The sequence below is a fragment of the Paramormyrops kingsleyae genome, chromosome 25, assembly GCF_048594095.1.
Source record: "Paramormyrops kingsleyae isolate MSU_618 chromosome 25, PKINGS_0.4, whole genome shotgun sequence".
NCBI lineage: Eukaryota > Metazoa > Chordata > Actinopteri > Osteoglossiformes > Mormyridae > Paramormyrops > Paramormyrops kingsleyae.
The window spans coordinates 29,348,116-29,375,192 of NC_132821.1; the positions used below are offsets into that span (position 1 = coordinate 29,348,116).

The window sequence follows — 27,077 nt, forward strand, 5'->3', positions numbered from 1 at the left end:
GCCTGAGAGCTGCACCGTGTACCACGTCTGCTTGAGAGCCCCACCGTGTACCACGTCTGCCTGAGAGCTGCACCGTGTACCACGTCTGCTTGAGAGCTCGACCGTGTACCACGTCTGCCTGAGAGCTGCCCCGTGTACCACGTCTGCCTCTGCAGCCTTTACAGGAATTTATTACCCTGTCAAAAAGGTTACTGATCTTTAAGTAAACGGGGAACAGTGAACTGGTGGCCTAGATTTGACCCCGGATCGCGACTCCCGCATTCTCAGTATGCAGGGGACATGAAACAGGCATGTGGAATATCTTCATGCTTTAATCCCAGGTGACGTTACAGGCTTACATAACAACGGGCACAAGACATTCTGCGTTTGGCTAGGAACTCGCTTTTGGATCCACTTTAACTTAATTTTAATATGCACTTAAAAGATCAATGAGCGAAATCCTAGACCTTATTGACGTCTGAAGGTCGTGCTCATTATCTGTGTCGCAGTCGAATGCCTCTGCCATTATCTTCCTTAGCGGGCTGTGAACAATAGCTGTTTCAGCTGCCAGGGGTCTGTACACAAGCCTCCGTTTAGAAAAGCTCTCTGGAAATTCGCTGAAAATTTCACTGGTGTTATTTGCTTTTCAGGACTCTGTTAGAACGTGGAGTACCATCTCATGACAAACAGCACACTGACCACTTAAGTGAGATGATTATCAAGGGTATAGAAGGGAGGCTATTGATTATTATAACATAACTATTATCGCACACTATTGTTGATAATCTACCCAGCTATATATTTCAATGGAGTAATCGAAATTCAGCATCAAGAACAAGAACCTTCCTGGGACTCAAAATCGTCAACCTTGAGAGTCCAGGTTCATCGAACAACACGTCTGCCGTCCCTGGACACCGTTTGCAAAACGTGTCCCTGTTGGTCATCACGTTCAGCGTGGAAGGGGACTGGACACAAGCCAGTCCTGTGCAGTGGAAATAAACTTGCTAAATGTTACCTAACGCCAAGCTGAAGTACTTTCAGTTCCCAGGGTGTTAAGACGACATGCATTTGGACGCAGAAACGTGAGAATCACACAGAGTGGCAGTTAATTCAGGGACACTTTGTACCTCGAGGCTTTTTATCTAGAGGGACTGTTCACTCGCTTCTATCTTAGCGACACTCATAAACAACACCTCACATATATGTCGATGTAGACAGGGTGATGGCATTGACTCATGGATGAGAAACATGCATGACTGTCCCTCTTCCTCCTGAGCGTTTAACACTACCAATTTTGGTTTATGGGACTAGTGATCTCCCCAGTAACATGGTTAAGTTGGTAGACACGATACTGTTGTTTATAGATTTGCAATGTTCAAGGTTCTCCTTGAACAGGTGTAAAAGCTGAACCCTGCGACTTCTGTAGGAGGTTAGAGCACTTCGGGGAAGCCTTGGCGATGACCCGACAATCTCTGTGGTTTCACTCAGCTCTGAGACAGACACGCCTCAGACGACACCGAACTGTCAGAAGCACGGATTTCCATCTCTGCCTTTCAGTTCCAAGTATCACGCAACTGCACAAGAACCGTAGCGAAAGGGGGTAAAAGCGAAGGATATACGGCTATAATCTGTATCTCCTTTGACAATTTACAAATCCACACGGTCTCCGGGAGCTTGTAATCTCGGCCGCCGAGCGCATCCCAAAGTCCTACAGGCTAGACGAGATAATCTCGCCCGAGAACACAGCCTCTCAATCACGACGCTCTTGATGGTCTCTGACAGCCCAGCGTCACTGTTGCTGTGACATTTAAGCCGCGTAAACCGCCCCCCCCCCCCCCCCCCCCTCCCCACCGAAGCCAGTGCTGATAGGGCACTAATGTCAGCCACCAATAAACAAAAGCAAAAAAAAATCCCATCTTCCCTCCCTATAATCGCACCTCCTCCCGCTTTCCATCCCCAATCCCCAACAGGAATCATAATAGACTGGCCAGCGAGATCTTCATCATCCACATGTCGTATCTCTGCGGTGGGTTCACCCGCCCTTAGCATGGGTGGGAAGTAACAGTCGCATTAAGGGTTACAGCAGCCCAGCCGTCTGGCCATGAGCTATTAGGGAACCAGAAACCTATCAGCACTTCCAGTCAGTGAAAGGCATTGATTGTACGTTAAGACAATCCAGCAGATTACCTCCAAACCTGCGACTCCGAGATCGCTCACCCCATTGGTGTCTTTAATACAATGTGCAGATACTGCAGAATGCAATCATTTGTATCTGTTGTTTCGCCCTTTTTGTATCTAACAAGAGATGCACTGTAAATGACAGACATTAAAAGTTATGCAATAGCCATTACTAGCTGGCTGGATTTTTTTTTCTTTCAAATGTCATAAAATAATTACAACCTTAGAAGTCTAGCGGTATGTTTACTGTTACAAAATTACAGATATCCAGGAGGTTCTGGAACTGGCAATAAACAAACATGCGGGCAAGCAAACAAACAAATGAGTAAATAGAGAAACAATAAATCTTGCCATCCAGACTGAAAGGTGTCAAGTTCTGGCCACATTGATAATAATAAATGAATAAAACATGGGCAGACGGAATCAGCTGTGCGTCGACCTCTTCACTGACTCCATTTTTGCTCCCGGGGTTGTATTAAAAGGAACCACTAGTGGGCGCTGTTAAACTACAAATGCCAGCCTTTTCCTGACCTACTTTCCAGTGCAAGAGTAACTTCAGTGCAAGTGCATTTCCTAACTGAAGACCATCCAAAATTAAGCAGAGGTGCTGGAATTATTACAGATCAGCTGGGGTGGATCATACACCATCTATATTTGACCTCAAGGTGTAAAACCCTCCCCATAAATGTCGTATCATATATTATCATGCCCCATCTTTCTCTCTCTGCTCTGTGGGGGTGAAAGATGCTGTGTTGTCGCCACGGTGACTGACAGTGGTCCTTTAAAAATCACTTCTGCTTAGTATGTGTTTCGCTGCAAATTGCTGATTCTCATCTGTATCTAGTGTTTAGCTGTGCTTACCCACAATGCATCAGTCGGCACAGGGCGTGCATCTTTAGTTTAGAAGGTGCTGTCTTCCACATTATTTCCCTTTGCTATATTAGTACATGGTGTTAATAAAAAAAAAACTCTACTCAGAAAAAAAATTGCTAACAGGTATATCAACACCATTTCCCACTTTAGATAAATCCTTTATAATGCTCTGGCAAGTCTGAGGAAAAATAAATAAAGATGAGAAGTCTCAGATTCAGCCGTGAAATCTCGTGCTTTTGCACCGCTGATGTGAGAAACCGCATTTAACGATTCACACGGTCGGCGGGAGTTTGGAGAATCACGCCGTGGAAACGCAGGCCAGGAAACACCTGCAATCCTGGCCCACTATCTACGGGGGGTGGGGGGGCGCGAAGATCGAGCATCAGCCGTCATTACAAAGGATCATCGCATCCCTGGCCCACTTTCAGAAATAAGGTCAGACGGATCCGCCTTTGCTCGGGAGGTAGGTGAGGCTGCGGGCCCAATTTTGCACCTTCTGATCAACATGTAGAGTCTTCAGCGCAGACGGAGACCGGTGTCCTCCAGGAGATGAATATCAGAAAGGCGTGAAGCTAAGATCCTTGAGGCTCGTGCTGTATCTGAGGAGGCAACTTCAAATATCCTTCTGCAGACTCCCACACACGAGAACTATCTATGAAGTCAAGTGCCGTCTGACAGACTCTGTAGTAACGCAGGATGTACAAACAGAAAGAAAATGAGGCTGACGGGAAAGCGACACGTCACGTTCATCTTTCGAATGACAGAATAAGATATTGGCAAACAAATCCGAAAAGGGCAGAACAAAAGAAGGTCTGGTGCTTTTCCACCCACCGTGAATCTGGTAGCATTAATCCGCAGCGCTATCCAGAAGATGAGAACAGTGCCATTAATGTGTAAACAGCACAGCCCGCGCAGGACTCACGCTAAAACCACTAGCAGAAAGAGCTTGTCTATTTTCATGAGGCCACTGGCCCAACATGCACAGTCAGACGGTGACCAGACTGAGTGCCTGATTAAAATAAAAAGCTGCTTCCGATATTTGCCGCAAATTCATTCACAATAAAATATTAAGTATGTCAAACTGCTTTTCTCTAAGGATGGATTATTTAATGCACAACGCTTCGCTTTATAGTCTTTCATATGCCGAATCTTCCCCTTGTTCTTCTTGGAGGTGACACAATGAGAACGAGGTGCTGTTTGGGACCCCAACAGCAAAAACCAAGGGGGCGGGGGGTGGCACACAAATATCTCCTGCACGCAGGCAGTCTTGGTGGGATCAGGATGAGGACTGTGCAGGTGTGTATAAAAATAACGCAACGATAAAGAAATAATAAAAAAAAAATGCAGGCTTTAGCACGGAGCGAGGACAGATGAATGTCAAATCCTGGCGCTGCCCACTTATCCAAAGCAAACAGGCGCGGGTGAGGGTGTCCAAAAAGCTGGCAGTGTGTCAAGCCGTACGGTAGAGAAACCCACCCCCTCCCTGCCGTGGAAGAGCTCCGAGTCTAATAATCATGGCAGCAGAAGTGCGCAAGGTGTGTGTGTGAGTGGGAGGGGGTAGCGAGGGTGCTTGAGGTGTGCTGGAGCTCTGCCGAGGCCTACCTCAGCTCCATGGGAATAGGGGCTCGAACCCGGGGTAGGCCGGGCGTGTCTGCCCACTCTGTCTCCTGGTTACAGGGAAGCCTCGCCCAGTGAGATCAAGGGCGACCCGGCAGCCTCCTGCACCGTCACTCAGCCTCTTCCGTCTGTAACCTTCGACGGCGTGAAGGACAGACCCTCCCGCTGACGAAAACTGGCAGTCGCTTTAAACTCGGAACGTTCGCCGGCGAGAGACGGCGCAAAATGGTGCAATTACACATATATTTCAAGAATTTTTTTTTCAAGACCGGGAAAACAATGAATAAATATTTAAATCGTGGTCCTAAGTCACGCTGAAACAGAGCTCAGTTTGGACGAGCCAGCGAGTACCGCGGTACGATGCCGCGTGGCGAGCGTGGGGCCAGATAGCTAACAAAATTCACGGCACTGGGGTAAACAGAAGCAGCGTAAGCCCTCGCTATTGTGCTGAACAGTCTGTAAATAAATTATGTGGTGGAATCAACAAAGTGGGCAAACAGCTCGGTGTGACAAGGAGGCACAGAGCCAGGTGAATGATGCCGCCTGAGAATCTTACTCAATCTCATTTTGCCCTTTGAAACGGAGACTCACCTGCTGTATATTTTAACGAAGGCTCTTCACTTACTCAGCGTGGCCCATTTTTCCTTTCTGAATTGTAAAGTGCTGTCCTAATTTCTTTTATAAAAAAGAAAAAACTTCTTTCCTCCCTCATAAAATATGCCTCTGATTATCATAACAGCCAAAATATTGTAAGCATTTATTTCTTGTATAGCGTTTAGACAGAACGATTTGCGGGGGTCTGGACCCCATTACTCACAAGATATTTCCATCATGTGACATTTCAGGACAGCAGTTACTGTAGGCCTGGATTTCATTGTGACCCTTTTACTTACTTTTTATACTTTTGATGATAGATTATACTGAGTGGCGGGGGGCAGAACCTGAAGACAGGACACAGATATGGGGGACACCCTGAATACCGCTTCTATGCAGAAAACTCTAATCCCAACATGACGACCTTAAGCCCTATCCAGCCCTAACCTTAACCATAAGTAACTGAACAAAATACAAGACTTTTGACGTTTTTAGTTTTTTGATTGCAGTCACAGATTTTTATAACATTGAATTTCTCCTTGTGGGATTCGAAAAAATGGTCACACAAGGTCAAAACAACAGGTTTTTTTTTTTATCATATTGTGGGGACATTACATTAGGTACCCACAATGTAATATAAACATAAGCCACACACACACACACACTTACACACACACCACGCACACACACGTCACACACAAACTTACACAACCACTCTGACGCCTTTAAAAATGGGAATAAATCCTCCGTAATCCCGGCAAGGCCACTGGCAAGCCGGACTGGGGACGTGTCCCGTCACTTTACATAAAGACAGGGAATGCGGCACATGACTGGGGGCCTGCAGTACCTGGGGCTCTGCTCCACTACCAGCCACACCCCCCGCTGCCCCGGGATCCTTCCTGACATCACCCCAGCTCACTGCGCACGCTGCCAATCAGCACCAGTCGCCGGTGATACACTACAGGTATTTTAATATAATGCTATGCTAATATACACATTTGGCTTTCAGAGGCGCATTCTAGCAGGGGCAAAACAGCCTATTAAGCAAAATGTATGTTGCTTTGGAGCACATTTTTGAAAAAAAAAAGGCTATGAATGCAGTTTTTTTAGGACTGGAAACAAACAAATCCACAAAGGAACCCCTATTCCTAATTTGTGTCAAAACAGCAGCTGTCTATACAGGAGACGTATTTATATGAAATCATTTGCATGCCTGTTTAAGTCCCCAGTCATTTCTGGACGTTTGCTGTGCTGTCAAGACCTGGACCGCGGCTGATCTGGACGGTGATCTTGAGTGGCTCTTGGGTCAGTCCCATTTCCCTGCCCCGTATATAAACCCTGGGGTATATATATACCCATCGAGGACATGCGAGGGACAATCACCTTTCAGGATGTCAGGCCCAGTTTCAGTGTCCATTTCCCAGAGTTACACTAGTGCACAGAACGTACACAAAGGCTGTACCCAAGAAAAAAGATACAGATGCTGTCGAAAAGCATGTTCAAGGAAAAAAACTGAATAAAACAAGCATGTCAAATCTTTTAATAAACCTGAAATGTACTGTACTGAAATGAAGAAAGTACCATACTGTATATAGCTGAGATTCCTTTTCATTCTCCACTCTTCGAGGAAGATGGTACGTTGTGGAAAACCACACACACACACACGCACTCACACACTCACACACACACATACACACACACAACATGTGTATATATGCAAGATATAAAGATATAATTACATATATTAAATAAAGATATACTACATACTCTCTCTATATATTTTTTTCTTTTTCTTTGGCAAACTATATATATTATGCCCTGTTATGGGTTGGCGCCCCATCCTGGGTGGTTCCCTGCCTTGTGCCCATAGCCTCCTGGATAGGCTCCCCCCCCCCCGCGACCCTGAATAGGACAAGTGGTTTCCGACAATGGATGGGCTGTATATACCTCATAATTAAAGAAAGGACATTATATCTATATAGTATAGGCATGTATATCCATCCATCCATCCATACTGCGATTCAGGGTCGGGGGTCCTATCCCAGAGCCTACGGGCATGGTATACATATCAGATAAATAAATTCATAGCAATATTTAACATCAATCCAAAATGGACATAATAATATGGTGCTCATTTTAATTAAGAGAGCAGCTTACACACAAGTGTCCAGAATCCAAAACCAGCCAGTTAAGGTTTTGCAAGGGGGGGGGGGGGTTCTACCAGAAAGGCACTTATATTCCACAATGGTTGATTGAATAATGTAACACAATACAATTGTGGGGGGGGGTATGTGGATACGAGCAAAACAAGATGAAAATGTCGCGTCGTATACAGACAAACTTTAAACAGGTTCACAACATTAAATTAACACAAAAGGAAGGAAATCCATTAAAGCGTCCATCCATCACGATCTACGGGAAGCTATCAAACCCCCCAAAGAAAAAGTGATGAAATCCCCTCCCAATAACAGAGGGCACAATAGAGGGGTAATTCTCCCTCGCACAAAGGGCCCGGCGCCCGCCATACAGTCCACCAAGCAGTGATGTATTTCATCTCAGGCCACATAAAATCGCGGAGAAAAGCTAGATAAATGATATCTTGGGCTTGTTGTGTTGAAGACGCCATGCGAAACAACTCTGATGCGAGGAGACCTTGAGCTTCTGGCCATTCCAATTATTGGAGAGGGTTTGTAAAATCACGATAAAGGAGCGACTGCGTGGCCGCTGTAGGAAGCAAGTGCTGATGGGTAAAATGTAACGTTACGACTTAATTAGTTCTTCTATATTTCTTCTTTTTTGCGAACATTAATAACTAAACACTAATTTGGTGTCATTGTTTGATCAGATAAGCCAAGAAAAATAAAGTAAATGCATAATGAATACCAAATAACCGCAGATACTGATCTAAACCAAATTTCTCACATATAGACATCCGGATCATACAGAACACAAAGATATATATATATATATCTCCTGATTAAAAAATAACACCAGAGTTTGACGAGAACACACTCCTCAGGTGATAAAAAAAACACTGTCTTTGACTGCTTAGCTGAGAAGTAATTAAGTGAACACACATAGAGCAAAAAGAAGAATCAGTTCGCATGCAGCCAGAACCGAGAAATACAGGCGGTTGTCAGTGTTTGGGCATGTTTTGCTGTGTAAGACCCTGCTATGATTTCAACCCAGAAAGAAGCAGGAATTCTGCTCCGTATCGGACATCCATCCATGACATGTACCGGGACCTGAGTCCTGTAACAGGGTAACAGTCCAAAAAAAGAATACAGCAGCAAATTTACCTTGGAATGCCTTAATGGTACCATGGCACTGGGCAAGTTCACACTTAAAGCCCACTGATGTAACAGGATGTGAAACACGCAGCTCCAACTGAAACCCACAGATGTCGCTTTGAAGGATCTGAATCCAGAAGTGGGCCAGTCTTCCTCGGTCCACCGTGACCGCCTTCTCATTGAGTACAGAAAGAGCACAAACAGGGCCTGTAGCCGTCACTAATACTCGATTACGGAATGAAAGGGCGTGACTCTCTCTTCTATGTTTAACCCGAAATCGAGTGACGCACAAGCGCTTTTTGTAGCATTCCGTTATTCCGCTCTTCTTGAATGTATGACTTGGTGTCAGAGCCACCGTCTCAGGGGGACAACGGGGGGGGGGGTCTAGGAGAGGCCCCAGGTGGGAGGGGTTGAGTGTCATGGGAGCCTGATCAAAGTAATTCTGTCCAGGGCTCTGGGATTATGTGTGGCAGGCCTGTCTGTCATGGGGAGAAACTGGGACGTGTGCATTTTTGCAGTTTTGTAGTAAGTATATTTTTATCAGGGGATTTAATATATGCATACACTGCAAGCCTATATATTTTACCTATTCATTAATTCAGCTGGGAAGCTCATTGAAGTGGATTCAGGTTAAATATCTCGCTCAAGGGTACAAAGCAGCATCTTGGCCAGCCTGGATGGGTCTGGCACCTCTGCTGTTGTAATCTTTGTCCCACAGTCATAATCCCTGCCGCTTACGCGCTGGAGCACAGCGATCACGCGCGTCCCAGCATCCCGTCATAAACACCGGACGTGCTCCGAGTTCCCCAGCTCCTGCTGGGCTGTGTGGGCTCCTGGACAAAAGCACACCTTCATTACGTAGCGGGTGGCTAAGCGCACAAACATGTAACCAGAACGCGGGCCAATCCGGATCTCCTGTGCAAACACAATGCGAGCCACTTGCTACTAGCCAACCCGCTAACATCTGGCACTGCGCAAATGAGCTTCCGCCTCGGCCCAGGAAAGAACGATGGCCATCGATTTTTTTGTGTGTGTCTGTAGCAGGTCACACTGAGATCTTGTAATGGGATAAGCCATAGGGACACTTATCTCTGTGGGGTAACCTTCCTCTATTTCCTCCCTCCTCGGTGGGCCCTAGTCCATACAGATCTATTAATTATAAAGGAAGAATCAAGGCTAAGTTGGATGTTTTAAAAGTAAACGAAAGACATCATCGTTCCCTCACTGCAAACATGAAAATCCTGATCTTTTTTTTTTCCAGCTAAATGTTGCATCTCTATGTATACAAACCTAAAAGGTAACCAATTTACAACGGTTCGCGTTCATTAAACGTGCGAGCCGAGACCGAAGGCTTTACGAGAAAATAACGCGATCCGCTGCGGTGCGTACTCCGCTCTCCGTCCGGCTCACGTAGAGGGAGACGGCAGGGAACAGCAAGAGGCTCAGGAAAATCAATCCGCACTAATTCTGCATTTCATTAAAACGCTCCCTTTGGTTCCGAATCCGTCCCCCTGCCCCAGCTGCTGTTGTAATTACAATCCTCCCGTTCTTTTTCTTTCCAGTTTGATATTACCATTAGTTTTAACTTTACGATTGATCTTTTTTTATTGAATCGACCTGCACAAACCCGACTAAGACACAATCATATAATGATCTTTAAGGGAAATATCGATTGAATACCAGAAGGTTTTTTTTTTCCTTATGACGTTATAAGTATAATACACACGTGACCTTGTGCAAAGGGTGCACAGTCGTAATTGTATTTAATTGGAAGGGGATTAATTTGATAAAGCGAAATAACATATGGATTAGCAGGTTCTCAGTTCCATAGGTAATAGTCTATCGGAACAATTCCTGTACAGTACTTGCTCTCGATGCCACAGCTGGATATGTGTGTGTGTGTGTGTGTGTGAGAGAGAGAGAGGATGGGTGACAAACAGAAATAAGACTGTTAAAGTCAGTTTGGGAAGCTGCAAATTAGCACTCATCGCATTCGCCACGGCCACAGAGACGCATGCTGCCATGTTCTAATTTTATGCCTGATTTTGCTTGCAGGAACATGTAAGTTTCTGATCCTTGCTTGAAGTGCCCCTCCTTCATTAATGGATACAGATGCTGAGTGGTGTGACACCAGTCACATGGTGCAAAGGGCAGGGATTATTAAATTACGCTCATAAATAGCTGATGATTCATGCGTCTGTGGAAGGGGCAGCAGGGCTCGGCGTTTGTTTGGAGATCGCGTGGTACGGATCTCCTCCAGCTTCTCCGCATCTCTCCCACCATCCAGAAGCACCCAGTTAGGCAGACTGGCATGTCCACGGTGCCCCAGAGTGTGTGCCGTGTGACACACCGGCATCCCGGCCAGCGGGTGTTTTCCGTTGTCGGGGATCTGAGCCAAGCACACCGGGACCGAAATAGGCAGCTTGGGAAGATAGGTGGCTGGATCTAAGCCCAATGTTACACCAATTCCTATCTTTCATTTGCATTGCATATACTGTACAGTATTACGAGAGGAGTACATATGCTTGTACAGTGTGGAGTTTTATCCCATCGGGTAGTGAGACGCTGGTTTCCATCTAATACATATGAAGGGGGCGGCGTGGGGCTCAGCGAGCTCAGCCTTTGTGCCTGTGATCGGAAAGTCGCCGGTTTGAGCTCGTAGGAGTTTTACTTGCACAAAATGTTCTAAGGGCAGAACGAAAAAATGATTGGTTCAGAGAGATAACCAATCAGATTGAATAAGAGGTGGGTCCGAGCAAGTAGAGGAGGCGGGGCGTACCAATGAGATGTCTTGGCCCCACCTCCTCTACAACCTGATTGGTAATCTCCCTGAACCAATTATTTTTTCGTTCTGCCCTCAGAACATTTTTGTGTAAGTAAAGCTCCCATGAGGCCAGTTTGAGCCCAGCCTTGGCAGAGCAGCCACACGCCTGGGGGCTCTTGAGCAAGACCCTAAACAGCCAGCTCTGTGGGCACTGCTGCCCTTCGCTGCCAAGCTCGCTGTCACCTTCGTGTGTGCCTGTGTGTCATGGAGAGCAGGATGGGGCAGGCGAGAAGAGAATTTACCCACAGGGATCAATAAAGTGTCATTATTATTATTACGAAGCCACAGTATGAACATATCTGGTACAGATGCCTGAATTCAGCCTCCAATTATGGCCCATAAGAAAGTCAAAACTTAGTGCTGATACCACCAGTTCTGCATAAAAAGTGCTGCTGAGATCCCTTTTGTACTCGAGTTTGACTTTTCATGGGACCACAAGCTATATTTGGTGGTGAAACTTTAAGTTTTCCCTTCGAATTGCAATAGCTATCACTGACGTCTGTCCTTATATGGAGAACTCTTGCACACATTTAACGTGTGCTGACAAATATGCGCTTTGTTTACAAACTCGTAGGCGCCAACCACAGAATAAACGATTAGCTACATTTCTGCAAGCCGGCACCTTGATCGCAGTTTTGGCTCAGCTTCAATACTGAACAGAATATTCCATACAAAAGTGGACACCAGTAAACAGATAAACTGTGATGAATTACCCAGGAGCACATCAAATTTCACTGATTACCCGCTATTCCGTTATTACTCAATAAACTGCAGTATTTCTCACGTAAATATGTCACCTGCCAAGACTTGTTTCATTTAGTCACCAAAACAAATATCAAATTCAACCAAGAAAGTTATTGGTGTGGGAATTTCATCCCTGTCCTCATAGGTAAAGTAAAAAAACGTAGTGTGAGAAAGATTATTTTGTACATAATCATGGGTTTTCTTTCTTTGTATCCAGTCGATTATCATTACTACGCCTGATGAAATGTTTTTACTGTGAATCACCCCAACTGGCATTTGAATGCAGTATTTATGGGATATATGAAACGAAAAATGCAAAAATAATTTTCTTAATAATAAGACTTGAACACTGAAGCAAACTTGGTACGACAAGTATGCCAATATGTCATACAAAATAAAGAAAACGTACACCATCGGTTCATTAATTAAGTCCTATGTTATTGGATAAAACGCCGTTTCGATATTTAGCAATTGTTTAAAATTAATTTCGTTCACTGCTGTTTATTGGTGTTTAATTTATGATTAATGATTCCTGATGGATTGATGTGCTGGTTCATCCATCCATCCTGCCTCTGATCTTGGGTCGGGTCGCAGGGGCAGCGGTCTACACAGGGATGCCCAGACCTCCTTCTCCCCAGCCACCTCCTCCACCTCCTCTGAGGGAATACCAAGGCGTTCCCAGGCCAGCCCAGACATATAATCTCCCCAGTGTATCCTGGGTCTGCCCTGGGGTCTCCTCCCGGCTGGACATGCCCGAAACACCTCCCCAGGGAACCGTCCAGAGGGCATCCAAGATAGACACCTCAACCACCTCCATGCGGAGGAGCAGCAGCTCCATTTTGAGCTCCTGAGTACCTTCTTCACTCCTGTGTTCACTCTCGCACCATTCTTTACCTGCTATGGCCTTAAATGTTTGGTGAGCTCTACTATGCTCCACTACTAGCTCACTTCCTGCACACTTTAAGTGGCAACTGACATCACCCTGCCTCTCCGACGTCCTCCAGCGCTCTGTACACAGCCCCGAAGCCCGTCCCGCGTGCCTGCAGCTAGGGGTCCTCGTGGAGCCACACTATTTGGGGTAGGAAAGGACAGGCCGTCTGTGGCAGGCCCCAACACGGCAGGGACCAGCTCTAACGGAAGTGTCCCACGTGAGTCCAGTAAAAGCACCAGTAAGAAGCTAAGCTGCTAAGCGAGCTACTTTTCACTGGGTTTTGTTTTTCAAAGAGCATAGCATCTATGCCTGGAGGCAAAGGGCAGAAGGCCGGGGAGACCCCAGACAGGAGGCGGGTCCAGCGGAGGATTGCAGTGACACAGCACAGAAACTGTAAGCACCATATACTGCAATGCGTGGTAAAGAATTATTTGAAGGAATAAATGCAGAATTTAATGGTATTTAAACCCCATTTAACAGACAGGAAAAATGGGCAATTAATCTGTGTCAAAAAAGAAAACCATTCAAGTCACGAGTCTTATTTCAGGTTTTAAAGAAACGTCTAGTTCAGGAAATCGTGATTGAGAATTCAAAAGACTTTTGCTTCATGACGGGAAAAGGAAGGGGGCGGGAAGAGGGGAAAATATTTAAAAATTAAGGAGAACAAAGCCCACCCAATTCCTCTGCAATTCCATCGTTTACAACAAACACCATCTATGCTAAACAATCTCACAGCGTCACGTTTATCACCGATATATATGTTGTTTCATTTCTAGGTTATCCTGAACATTCATTGATGTATCTTTAAGGATATTATAAGAGGAGATTACTGACTTCACAAATGAGCTTACTTTAATACCCATAAATTTCAAACCTGAGTATAAGTATGTGCTTTGATGATATGACGCTATATTGTATTCAAGGATGGTCCATCCATGGATGGTTCTGGAGTTGTGATTTTATCGCTTGACACAACGACTCGGGGAAGTCGCCCCTGATCCTCAAAGGCAACGTGGGACAGAAAAGGCTGGATTCTCCGCAACTCAACTGATATTGACTTGCTTAGCTCACAGACCACTTAAATCTGGGAAGTCACTGTGGACCCAATTACTGTGTTGCCCAGTTCTATTTTGGTGTGCATCAGGAGAGTTTAAGCGTGTGATTTGGTTTTCCACAGCGGTGCCTTTTGTGTAATGTGATCGCAGTGACGCAAAGGTATTCCTTAAAATCTATATTAAGTTTCAAGGGTGATGATACCAGACCCTGTTGGAATGTACGTTGCTCACTTGGCAATGATTACCGAGAACAGCTAAATGTTTAGAAGTATTGACTGAAATGTTGACTAGGACGACCCAGTCTAGAGAGAAATACTTGCTCGATACTTTGAATGGTCTCCAAATGGCCAACAAACAACAAGAGCAAACTACATCCACAGAATAACCAAGCTACAGCCTAACTTTTAATTGAATTTAATGCTAATTTATTTTAATGTATCCACACGGCAACAGGACTAAACATGGACCTTTAACACTAATGCACTTTTATTTTGCAAATAATTTTTGCCAAATTATTTAAATGTATGATAATGCTAATAGTACAGTGCCACAGATATGGAGGATTCTGGACAAAGTACAACAATCGGACAATGGTTCATTGACGACGGTTCCTGCCAAGACTCCTTGCCAAGAACGACACCCAATATTGAGGCAATGACTTGTATTGTTACAGCATTATGTTTCAACGTTGTCGATGCTTCAGAACAGAATTCGGCTGAGAGAGACAAATGAAACCAAGGGAGAGATGGTCGGATTAGCAGCCTGGGATGTTTCTATTTTAATTCCTCTCATCTGCTCATTCTGGGCTCCGGCCTAAGAGCACAGTGACAGGAATCTGCGCTTCTTCTGAGAGCATCTGGTGTCACCCCCAGGTAAAAGCGAGGGCCATCAATTAATCAGCATGAAGCAGCCACTAATAAGACTGCAAAGCCTTCCACTGGTCCAAGAGCCAGTGGCAAAATAACCAAGACGCCATCTAGTTGTCCATCTCAAGTTTTAGCCCTGTGCTAATCGCTAACTCACTAATGTGTCGCAGTGAATTATTGAATTACTACCAGTTTTAAAACAAAACCATCAGTTTTAAAACACAGGACGGCTAATGCGCGTGTGTGTGTGTGGTCGTTTATAGATTACGTTGTGGGGATGAGATGTCCCCACAATGTAATAATAACCTGACAGTATTTGGCTTGTGCCAAAAGTCTTGTATTTTCTTTGGTTACTTGTGGTTAAGGTTAGGGATGGGTAAGGGTTAAGGTTGTCATTGTTGGGATTAGAGTTTTTCCCATAGAAATGAATGGAGAGTCCCCACAAAGACAAGATTTCAAACCTGTGTGTGTGTGTGTGTGTGTGTACAGAGAGAGAGAGAGAGAGAGAGAGAGAGAATGACAGAGAGCCTAATGTGTACCATATAAACAACAAATGTATCATTATTTTTTAAGTATGAATTCATAACAAGCAATTGCAGTATTAATTCTCTATTGCTATAAATCACCAACCATTTAAGTTATATCTAATGCTATACATAATGTCTCATCAATACTTCTGCCGCAATTCCTGCATTAAAATAAATGAAGAGAAACAAATAAAAATTGAAATATTTGAAACATATGGGAATAGTTGAAAGGTAATTACGTTACCGATGCATGACCTCAGTTTGCAGAATTGACATGATGCATTACAAAAGGCTCAGTAATCTAAGGGCAAAAGTCTTTTGTGGTTAAGAATTTCAGTAATTATTCTGATGTATGTGCTATAAATAGGCAGTGATTCCTTTTATTTCTGAGATGTCTGGTTGGAGAATAACGCCACCAGATTCTACCCGTCAACTTGCATCTACAGTGGCAGACATTAAAACAATCCCTTAAATTATGCCTCAGCTGAATAGTGACTTCTATAAAAAAAAAAAATCAAATTTCTAGAAAAAGTTGAAGGAATGCCTTTGAAAAAAAGAAAGCTGCTCAAACTTTGAGTTTGCCTGTGTGACCTGGGGATCAGCCGGTTCAGTCTGCTGTGGAAAAAACAACAAACACTTAATGAATTTTACCGAAAGTAAGAGAAGCGATTCATCAAGATCACAAGACAACGTGTCCTGCTAGTGGAAATAATTGCTGTAGAAGTCACGTAACAATTAATTGACTTTTTCACCTAATAAACAAAACATGGAATGCATATGCAATTTTAAATACGCCATTAATTCTACTTATTGCAATTGTGGGCAATTATTCCTCTTGGTGTTATAGAAGGAAGCGTTTGTATGAAACTGCTAAACAAGAAATCATCCTTCTCCTAAAATAGCCTGGGCTGCATGCCCTCAGTCTGGCAACGTCTGCGTTTCGCAAAGTTGCAAACGAGCGCAGCATTTTGAAGGGAGAATGGAAAAAGACCAAACTGCCCCGTGTAATGTCTTTGAGGTCCTTATTGTCATGCCTACGTGTGAGGATTGAATGATGGAACGGAAGCCGGAAGACACCTGAAAAGATCCTCACCATATGTCGGAACGCCGTGATGAACGCGGTGCTCTCTCAGCGCCAGAAAGCATCTCCACCTCGTTGTGTGGAGAACCGAGTTATTCTCAGACAAACCTAGATAACAGCCATCTGGCCCACGCCACAAGGAAACATCAGCCACGCTTCCCTGGTAGCACCCATGACTCCAATCCCAGAATGCAATGCAGAAGACACGGCTATGTTGCCCAGAGAGTAAGATATGGCAGCAGGAGAGACGCATCTTTTCATTCATATTCAGGATTAAGCAAACTGAGATGTTTAGCGATCTGTAATGATCCAACAAAGCCCTGTCAAAGACACTTGGTGGAAACATTTGCCTCCTGGGAAATTATACCTCTTTATCCTTTCAGATGAATTCTGCAGACACATAATTGGAGGTCTACCAGAGTTAATTTGTAAGGCATTGTAAGGAAGAACTTCCATATTTTATGGAGTATCTTCTGCAATGCTCAAAATCATTCTGAAAATGACTCATAAACATTAGTTTTCCATTCGCACATATACAGAGGGTTACTGTTATTCGTAGTGTGTAATTTTTTTGCTTATTATGTATTTGAATATCTGTGAATGAATGGTATTCAAAAGATGCAGCAAAACAGAATGTCGAAGACAGTTTTAAACCTTCAGCAAGTACGGGAAGAATAGTAAGAGTAGCATTTAAGCTTATTTTGATGTTTTACATTCCTGGACTCGACACATTTTGCAGATGTACTCTGGCAAGAAGGCTGACAGCTTTTACTTTTGAGCAAGGCTCAGTGAATGTCCATCTGCCTCTTTTCCCTGGGGAACTTATTATTCTCTGCTATCCAGGAGTTTTTCCTGCGAGCAGCTAATTACAGCCCGCTTCTGTACACCAAAGTTCCCAGCATCCTCGTTGGCAAAACTATTCGCAAAACGTAAAGACCTCCTCCTCGCCGTGTACACAGGCTCTCCGACACTGTGACATCATCACATCGCTAAACTAAACAAAATGGACAAAAAGCCGGATATGTGCTTTTTGCACTGCTGTGCCGAGAGCCGTAGACCTTGATCTCCATCCTGACGTAAAGCCGGCCGCGACGTAAACAGTCCTGCCTTCTCCTTAATTGGCTGGACCCCTCAACAGCACACCTCTCATCATGAGATATTTCTTAAAATCATGACTTTATAGGAGAGACAGCAATTCCAAAATAAAGGGTCGGCTTTAATTGAAATACTTGGTGGTTGACATCATAATTCACAAAGTACACATGACTTTCCATCAGTTAATCTAATCTTAATCTTAATCTTAATCTTAATCTAATCTCATCTAATCTAACCTTTTAAAACCTATTCCAACGTTTACTGTTTTTCTCCACCGAGAGCCTTAATGTCAACAACACTATTTACAGTATGTTTAACAGAATAATTTTTATTTGTAGCAAATAAATAAGTTAGGCAAGTGTTCAATGCCAAAGGAAGAGCACTGACGGCAGCTGTCTGTCACCCAGCTGCTAAGGCGTCACATTCAGGGCACACAGGCACAGGCGTCAACACTCTCGGCGATCCTTTGAACAATCTAGGCCGCTTGCCTCTCATTTACATCCAGATTTTTCGGTTAAAGCACAGAGCAGAAGAATGCTACCAGAAATAGAAGACGTGCGGCTGACTTTCCCGTCTGGGAATAGGCAGGGAGGGCCTCTAAGCAGCCCCCACCCAGCGTGATCAAACAACAAATGCACCCCTGTCTGCTTCCTCAGCTCTGTCAGGTTCATTAGACTTAAAGTGAACGAACCCTGCTGAAAAAAAAACAACATAGAGCAGCATATAGCTGGTTACCAGCGTGACCAGCATAATGCATGCTGGTTATACAGCATATGTTGTGTTTTGGTGATGGTGGACCAGTGTAATTAATGAAATATTGCTGGTGGGGCAGCTGCATGTCCGGGTAGACCAGCACGGCTATGCTGGTCCACCAGCTACACCAGCACCAAACCAGCAACAAATCAGCATTATCCAGCATAGACCAGCATGGAAATCATGCTTGTCTATGCTGTTTTTATTTTCAGACGGGAAAACTGCTGTTTCACATGGTAAATTGCAGAAAATCTCTTACCTTTCAAATGTTAGACAAAATCAGCTGAAAAGAAAAAGGAAATAACTGTTAGTACATTGGGAATTATGAAGTAAACACAAAGAAATACAGGTAAACATATCTTAGCTAACGTTGTAATGTGCACCCTCTGTCGACACCAGAGGTACACGTCTAGTCGGAGGGAAAGAAACTGAGTTAAAAGTTAGCTATCATATTGGATTTATTGAGATGTTTCGACGTGAATTTCAGCAGGGAAATATGAGCACTGATATTGTACATGCCACTGCAATCTTCTCAGGGTGCAAACAACAGGAAGTACCCCAACGAAATTTGGGTCTCCATAACTGCTCTGTCCCCATAATTGGCGGTTGCAAAGGGGTGAAAAATTTCTGCTAGATTTCCAGAAACTTTCCATGGGAAGTCAAGCTGAGGAATTTTGGAAATATTGAACTCCATGGAACTCTGTGCGAGCTGTCAGATACGGCAAAGAAAGCAAACTGTATGAACAAAATAATAGAACACAGAATATGACTTATAAGCAATGTGTTTTGGTGCAGATGCTTATTTTTGGTTGCTTTTACATAAATGTAATTACTCACAAGCACTTGGTTGCAAAATGATACCACTAATAACTGCATTTAAGTTCCCTGTTATAGGCTAGCATGCAGGCAATTTTGCAAACTTCCAGTTTATTTTAATTAATTCAAATATAGTCTCGCTAATTCCCATATAATCCCATTAATTCCCATGGAAAGTTTCCAAGTTTGAAAATTCCCAGAATTTTGCCACCCTCTCAAACGCGGTTACGTCCCTCCCATTATTTATTTGCTTTTTATCCTTGCTGAGACTTAGCCCCCGATCTCTCTCTCTCTCTGTGGACGCGGGCGCTCCATTTACCCAGGAACACAAAGGGAACAAGACTTAACTTTCGGGAGCAGCGGCGCTGTGGGAGCGCCATGGACCTTACAGAGACATATTACTGAGCCAGTACATTGCTGAAGCCTCGTGATTTATTGCAGGTGACGTCTTCGTTTCTGCATCCATCTGCACTTCCCTGTAAACTTGCGAACACGCACCAGATATTCTCCCCAGAAGTGTACTATTTATAAAATACAGGTATACTGAATAAGGGAGTCGCTTGACAGCTAATTAGAGCAAGCATCATAGTACATATTTCAGTTATCACCATGCCAACTGTCCACCGCTAAGTACGGATAAAGGGGGGGGGGCACCCTAGCAATATGTTGCTTTATTTTATCGATTCCCCAAAGTCACGAAGACACATTTCTTAGAGCTGGAATTAAACTCGGGGGAGAAGACTTTCTCCCGAACAGCTGGTGTCCGTTTGGAGTTAAGCAGAGAGGAGTCGGCTGGACTTGGGGCGTGATGTCTTCCTCGTGTTAAAGTAAAACATAAAAGGAAAATAAATTATTTTTAGAATAAGTGGAAAGGTGATTAGCAGTAAGAAAGCGCCGAGAAGCAGCAATCAGCATTATTTTATGACATTTGTTAAAATGATACTCTCGGAGTTACCAAATGGAATTTCATTTTTAGTTTAAAACGAGGCAGGTTGAGGTATTTTACTTGCTGGCAGCGAGTTATGGCAGGACGTACATGCACCGTGTCTGTGGTTTTTAGTTTTTCGGCTGTAGGAGTTTCTGTCCAGTCGGAGTTACGCGACTGACAGGCTACTGAGGAAAGTGCACAGTAATGCAGGGGGCGCCCTGGATGGGCAAACGCCCAGGATCTTCGAGGGAGGGCGCCGATTTAGCAAGCGACTGGCCGGGGGGGGGGGGGCACCCGAGAAGTAGGAGCGGACAAAGATGCTGAAAACGACACAGGAGGCCACGAGAACTTTGGAGTGGCGATTCTAGACTATTTCAAATGGGGGGGGGGGGGGGGGGCTCCAGGTATTACAGTATATCGCCAGCATTAAGAAGCAGAAGATAATTTCGGAAACCAATTAGTTATTATGCAATGCTATGCAGTCACATTTTTACCTTTTTTACAAATCTGTACCTCACCCTGAATTCTTCTTTAGACTGTCTCGCTTCCACATTTTTTTTTTGTGTTGTTAACTTTCCACAAAGTGAAGCGCCCCCGACTTAAGAGTCTGTTAGGAAAATGTGCTTCTGTTTGTGTTTCGCCCACATGTGTAAATGAGATTAGATAGATAGATAGATAGATAGATAGATAGATAGATAGATAGATAGATAATAAAACATTTATTTCAGACCGAAGTAGCACACGTATTTAGGGGGGCCGCGGGAGGGCATGCCCCCATCCCCCTGCACAATGCGATGATCGCCGTCGCCCTTGAACCCGGAGCCCCATAGTAGTTCCCCGCCCACACACCAGTCAAACTGAGAAATAAAGATCCCAGAAATACGCAGCAGATAAATAAATCAAAGGGCGTCTCCGCTGCAGCGCACTTGCGTCTGTTATCCTCCCGGCGGCGTCCGCGGGGCTTCTGCGGCTCCCCCGACAGCCCGCAGCGCCTAATCCACTTAGCTGTGCCCGGTCCCGCACGGAACCGCCATCTGATTCGGTTTAACGCGCCGGATCCGCATTTCGTGCGCTGACACGCAGCCGCCCCTGTGTGCCGCCATCGCCTGCGTCTTACACTATTTGAAAATAATACAGATGTTCCATATTTCCAGATAGGATCCTAAAGTACCTCGATATTTACACAAAATATACGGCTAATAGTTAAGAAAAAAACAGCTTAACTTTTAAATATTATCAATATGTTGATAACAGGGTTGCCAAATCACGCATCTGTCGTGACACTCGTGACTTTCAGACTCACGCAGGAAATCTTACGGCGAATACCTATTATTCCATTACAGACCGAAAATTAGCTGCATCGAAAACGCTGCGGTAGTTTGCAAACCCCACGGACTATTTACAAGTGAATTTGACTCTTACATACATGTAAATGCGCGTGCATGTGTGTGCATATTTGTCTCGAACTGAAAATGTCGCGCCAGCCAGCTGAGCCGAGCTGGCATCCAACAATCCATCCATCCATCCATCCATCCATCAGTTCTTCCATTCAATCCATTCTTTATTCTGTTCACTGAGAAGCAGAAGTAGGTTTGATGGTACATACAGAAGTTCAGAAATTTCGCTGCGGCAGGTTTTATTTTCATTCTGACATGAATGACATAACCAACAAAAAACTTCACACAAACTTATATAAAACACCGTTGTTGTCAAGCAACACAGAGGAGTGCAGACCTCAGGTTTACATACAAACATAGATTGTTTAGAGATCCATTCTGCATATAAGGATTATACTCCTTATTTGTAGTTAGTTATTTTTAAACTTGTGGCCTTCCTGTTAGCTTTAAGCAGCGTGGCAATTCTCGTCTGACCTCTACCATTAACAAGGAGTCCCTGCCACAGAAATACCATTGACTGGATGTTTTCTGTACATCATACATCCTCTACAAACTCTGGCTGCTGTAGTGCATGGAAATCCCACATAGGTGGCTACACCTGAGATCACACACCTTAGCCGGCCTCTTGCTTAATCCAACTGTAGCTGAACCTCTTGACCTCGTCTGGGTGATTCTGTATGTACTCAGCTGCAGCCTGGTAATTGGCTGTTCAGAGGAACAGGCTACTTATGTCATCGGACAGGTCTACATAGTAAACTGACCACTTGCTGTACATATTTTTTCTATATTCGCAGCACATAATACGGATAGCCTGACCACTTCTTCGTCGTTCACTTGAGAATAATTCCTGTGAATTATTCCTGGTAGAGATTTTTTTTTACCCGCTCCAACTAGAGCCAGCTGTCCTATCAATCACACTAATCAACACCTATGTGCAATTAATAGACTTCTTAGTAGTTGTAGATGTTACACGGGGGACAGTGTAATTTGCAGGATTCTCCTTGACAAGTCTTTCATTTGGACGTGCTAATATCTCTGAGACTTACTACACATAAATAGGACATGTATTTGTGTGGGTGTGTGTGTGTGTGTGTGTGTGGGTGGGTGATGACAGTAATATACATAACAGAACCTCATGAGTTAATAGCTAATCACCCACGGATTAATCAAAATTCACTTTATTGACCAGTACACCTATACCAGGACTTTGTCCCGGTGGTATTGGTGCATACACTCAAAGACAATACTAGACAGACTGGGGGCAGTCTGAGTACCACCGGTGGTACCTGTACCACAGTTAGAGATCCACTGAAATGGAAGATTTTAAAAGATAAGCTAACGTAAGAAGCTCATAAACAGTACGACGAGAAACGCGCAGGGCAGGAAGACGCACACCAACAAGCGACTTCGCACAAAAGTCGTTCTCAGCTTATAATCCTTGGCAGAGGTATTCGGAGCAGAGTTGGGCTGCAGAAATGCGTCAAAGCCCTGGGAGCGCGCGCAGGCTGTTCGGTTCAAAGCCTCCCGTCTGCTCGCTCGCTTCCATCCTGCCTCATGGCAGCTGCTGGTTTTCATAGTGGTGGGAGTGCACAGGTGAGGCGGCGTCGCTCGATACGGTGCGCGGTCTCCTTCAGAGGTGAACGCTATTATAGCCGCCGGAATTCTGGGTATTTCGCTATATTACGAAGGTTTTATGTTTGCTTAAGGCAGCCCGGCTGCACAATAATGCAGCTTAAGTGCACTTGCCTATCCTGCTAAACGCTATACTTTTAGCTGAGCCATGGTTTAAACCCTCCGGGTCGGAGGTGTGGCATCTACGTCAGACTCTATGCATGAGCTTTGCATGGTACGTCCTCCAGCAGTCACACAATGTGCGATTATTCATACATTTTCTGTAACTACTTGTCCTGTACAGGGTGGTGGGGGACCAGATCCTATAGGAAGGCAGGACACATTTATCTTTAACACCTATATGCAATTTTGTGGCAATTTACTTTAGCTTGTTTTTGGACTATGTGGGGAAACCCTATGAGGACATGGGGAGAAGATGCAAACTCGCAAGGAGCCGCGGCGGAGACTCGAACCCAGGTCCACACCACCGTGCCACCCACACATGGTTGTCTTTCTCTAAATTTCCCATATCATGGGAGTGTGTGTCCCAGGATGGGCTGGCATCCCGTGCATCAAGCCTACGATTGGCTCCAGGCTCTCCATTACTCTGTATGGCATAAGCAGATATGGAGGCTGCCTGTCCTGATACATCCTGCAACCCATCTATCTTCCAACCGCTTCTCCCAGTCTGAGTCACAGTGGACCTGGAGCCTCCACCCCAGGCAGCGTGAGACACCAGGCTGGGGTGAATCCTGGACAGGCTACAGACCCCCTTCCATCCCGACTAGAACAAGCAGTTGGAAGCTCTCCATGCCAGGCCACCAACAGCATAAGATCATACTGTTGTAGCACAGGGGAGATATGCAACTACACGGACCTAAACCTCGTTCAGTGGTCAAGTTTACAGACCAAGGTGCAGGATCATCGATAACCTGCAGAGGGCGCCAACTCAACCGCAGCCTGAACAACGAAGCTCCTTCTTTCATGACATCCGTACTGTATCTTCATCGCCCAGCGCCGACCTTCCATCGCCTGCTGCTTCCCACCCCAGGGAGTATCAGATAGTTAATGTACGTCTTTGATAATTTTTTCATGCACGGCGATGTGAAAAGCATGCTTATAAAAATCCTCCGAAAGACACTTCAGACCTCGTCAAGGGTTTGCTTTTGTTGGGTCTGTTTGCGATACACAATTAATTCCCTTCACTGTACAACTACATCTTATCATACCTGCACTGACCTTAATGTTAACAAGTGTTCACTTTCTGTATTATATCTTCATTATTAGGCATTATACCTTATGCCTTATTAATTAACGTTATTTTGCATTGTATATACTGTTTAATAAAGCAAGTATATCAGCATTTATTGCTGTTATTGGTTTTAACAGCAGGTATATCAGTTTTTGCCCTCAGACAATTTTCAAATGCCCTCCTTCACGAGCGCCAAGAAATCGGAAATCGGTAAATAGCACTCATTTCGTACAGCGGTAAGCGTTTCCATGAGCTTTTTGCCATCAAGTCTATCACAGCTGGCGTTCTCGAACCGTTACCAGTGAGCACAAATACAGACTGCAGCATATATTGACTGCAGTCTCCGCAGACTTCCAATACAAATCGCAGCAGAACTGTTTCCTGGTGAATTCAAACGGTGAAACATTTCAGTGAACAAAGAGCCAGATCTCTGCCCAAGGCCCAAATCTTTGTATTTGTAATGCACTCTCCTGAAGGTAAGCATGTGTTTATCTATAAAGAGAGGTTATAATAATGTCATAATGTGCGTCATACATTCATTATCTAGTTGGAAGTACCCTTAAAAAAGCGAAGAGGAAACACGGCTGTATTCATTCATCTTAAGGTGTCATTTTGCAAACAGATTGTCTACGATTGGTGCTTTATTAAAATGTTTAATTCGTGGGGCAGCGCCAACGGGCTGCAGTGCAGTTGGCAAGGCCTGGCAGCGAATGTTGGGTATAAGGTGTCGCTCACCACGCAGTCACCCTGCATGCAGGAACCCTGCCAAGAAAAGGCGAGTATAGTGAGGCGAGAGTGTAGTCATCGAGGAGACAGAAGAGTGGCCTGCTCACTATTTACACGCCGTTAACCCAGTGAACAACGCCAGGGACAAGACTCCGTGAGTCTCTAGTGTAATATGTTCGGTCCAATGCTCATTTGTATTCACACCTGTTTTTGTTCTTGAAAAAGCCCATTAAAACCAAGGCTTGTGAACTTTACAAAAATCGGGGAGCAACCTCTCAAGGTTCACTACTGCTCGACATAGGATGGGATGTTCTCCAACAGCGCCATCTTTATGCTTTACTTACTGCCCAAGTGCGACCCAACTGATACTCTGAGAGTTTATAAACTGAATGAGAAACAGATTTTATCGCAAAGCCAAGTAGCTACATAAATAAAATAAAAAAAACAATACCTCTTGCTGTTGTCAGCTATTTGAATATCAGGTGTCTTCATGAACCCTTGTGACACAGTATAAATGACTGACTGTAGTCTGCTTTTGCTGTCTAGTGCCCTGCAGGTACCAGAGCCAGCTGGGAAGCTGAAGCAGGGTAGCACTCAGAGGTAAACAGCTGAATAATATATATGATCTTATATTTCATCCAGGGGTAAGGAGATGAAACCAGCCAACCGCCAGGAGGCAACAGAAATATCACGCCTCATATTCTCTGGACTTCTCCTGTCTCTTGAGTCTGTAAAATGACTCGATTAACTAAGACTTGCCCCAGGTCCTTAATAAATTAGACAAAGTTCATGACAAGCCCAAACAAACAGACAAACAAACAAATAAGATGCAGACAAACGTATATGCTGGATGCATGAGGATCGATACCTGTCAAAATTTGCATGATTGCCAATCTGCAGTGGCAGCCCAGCTGGTTCCAGAGTACCGAGTACAGCCTGCACTTTTTTCCCCGTCTGGAGGTGAGCGCTCGACGTCCTGATGCGTCTGACAGCGCAGTTCCGAGTCCCTGCTCACTTCCTGTATGTCTCAATCGCCATATGTTTACCATCATTTCCTGACACCTCAACAATCTTGTTCCTTTCAACTAGTCTTTCATTCTTTGCATTAAGTTTTTATGCAATGAAATCAGATCTACATTGAGGCAGCACTTTTACAGGGATAAAAATAATTTTTTTCTCAGTAACTGGATTCAAACACTTCTGTGCCCTTTATATAAACACATTTATATTATTTCCTGATCTTTTTTTCTCCATTGTATCCTGGTATTTTTTTCCCATCTTTTCTCCTGGTTACACGCACCATTTTATGTAAATCAAGTAACAATATATTGCCACACTCTCTTATCGAGTGCCTTTGGGAAACTGTGCAGTGAAAGGCATTATAAAAAAATTAATTTAACTGAATCTCGCCGCACATGGCAAGCAGGTGCTTACAAACTTCAAATCTATCACACCATCTTTTTACTCTGAAAGCCAATTGACTTTGTGTGGAGCACAGAGCACCTGCACAAGATGGGATACCATCACTGGCTACCAATCACTCAGAGGGGACATCATCACTGGCTACCAGTCACTCAGAGGGGACATCATCACTGGCTACCAGTCACTCAGAGGGGACATCATCACTGGCTACCAGTCACTCAGAGGGGACACCATCACTGGCTACCAGTCACTCAGAGAGACACCATCACTGGCTACCAGTCACTCAGAGAGACACCATCACTGGCTACCAGTCACTCAGAGAGACACCATCATTGGCTACCAATCACTCAGAGAGACACCATCACTGGCTACCAGTCACTCAGAGAGACACCATCACTGGCTACCAGTCACTCAGAGAGACACCATCACTGGCTACCAGTCACTCAGAGAGACACCATCACTGGTTACCAGTCACTCAGAGAGACACCATCACTGGCTACCAGTCACTCAGAGAGACG

General features: G+C 44.5%; 1 protein-coding gene across 7 annotated transcripts in view; it reads right to left on the minus strand.

Moving 5' to 3' along the window:
- Positions 1-27,077, minus strand: part of LOC111853062 (receptor-type tyrosine-protein phosphatase delta-like) — a 276,305-nt gene that overhangs the window by 200,472 nt on the left and 48,756 nt on the right. For all 7 annotated transcript variants that reach the window (XM_072707602.1, XM_072707597.1, XM_072707596.1 and 4 more), the window contains exon 3: positions 18,667-18,690. The gene's annotated coding sequence lies outside the window, so the exon portion shown is untranslated. The remainder of the gene's footprint in view (positions 1-18,666; positions 18,691-27,077) is intronic.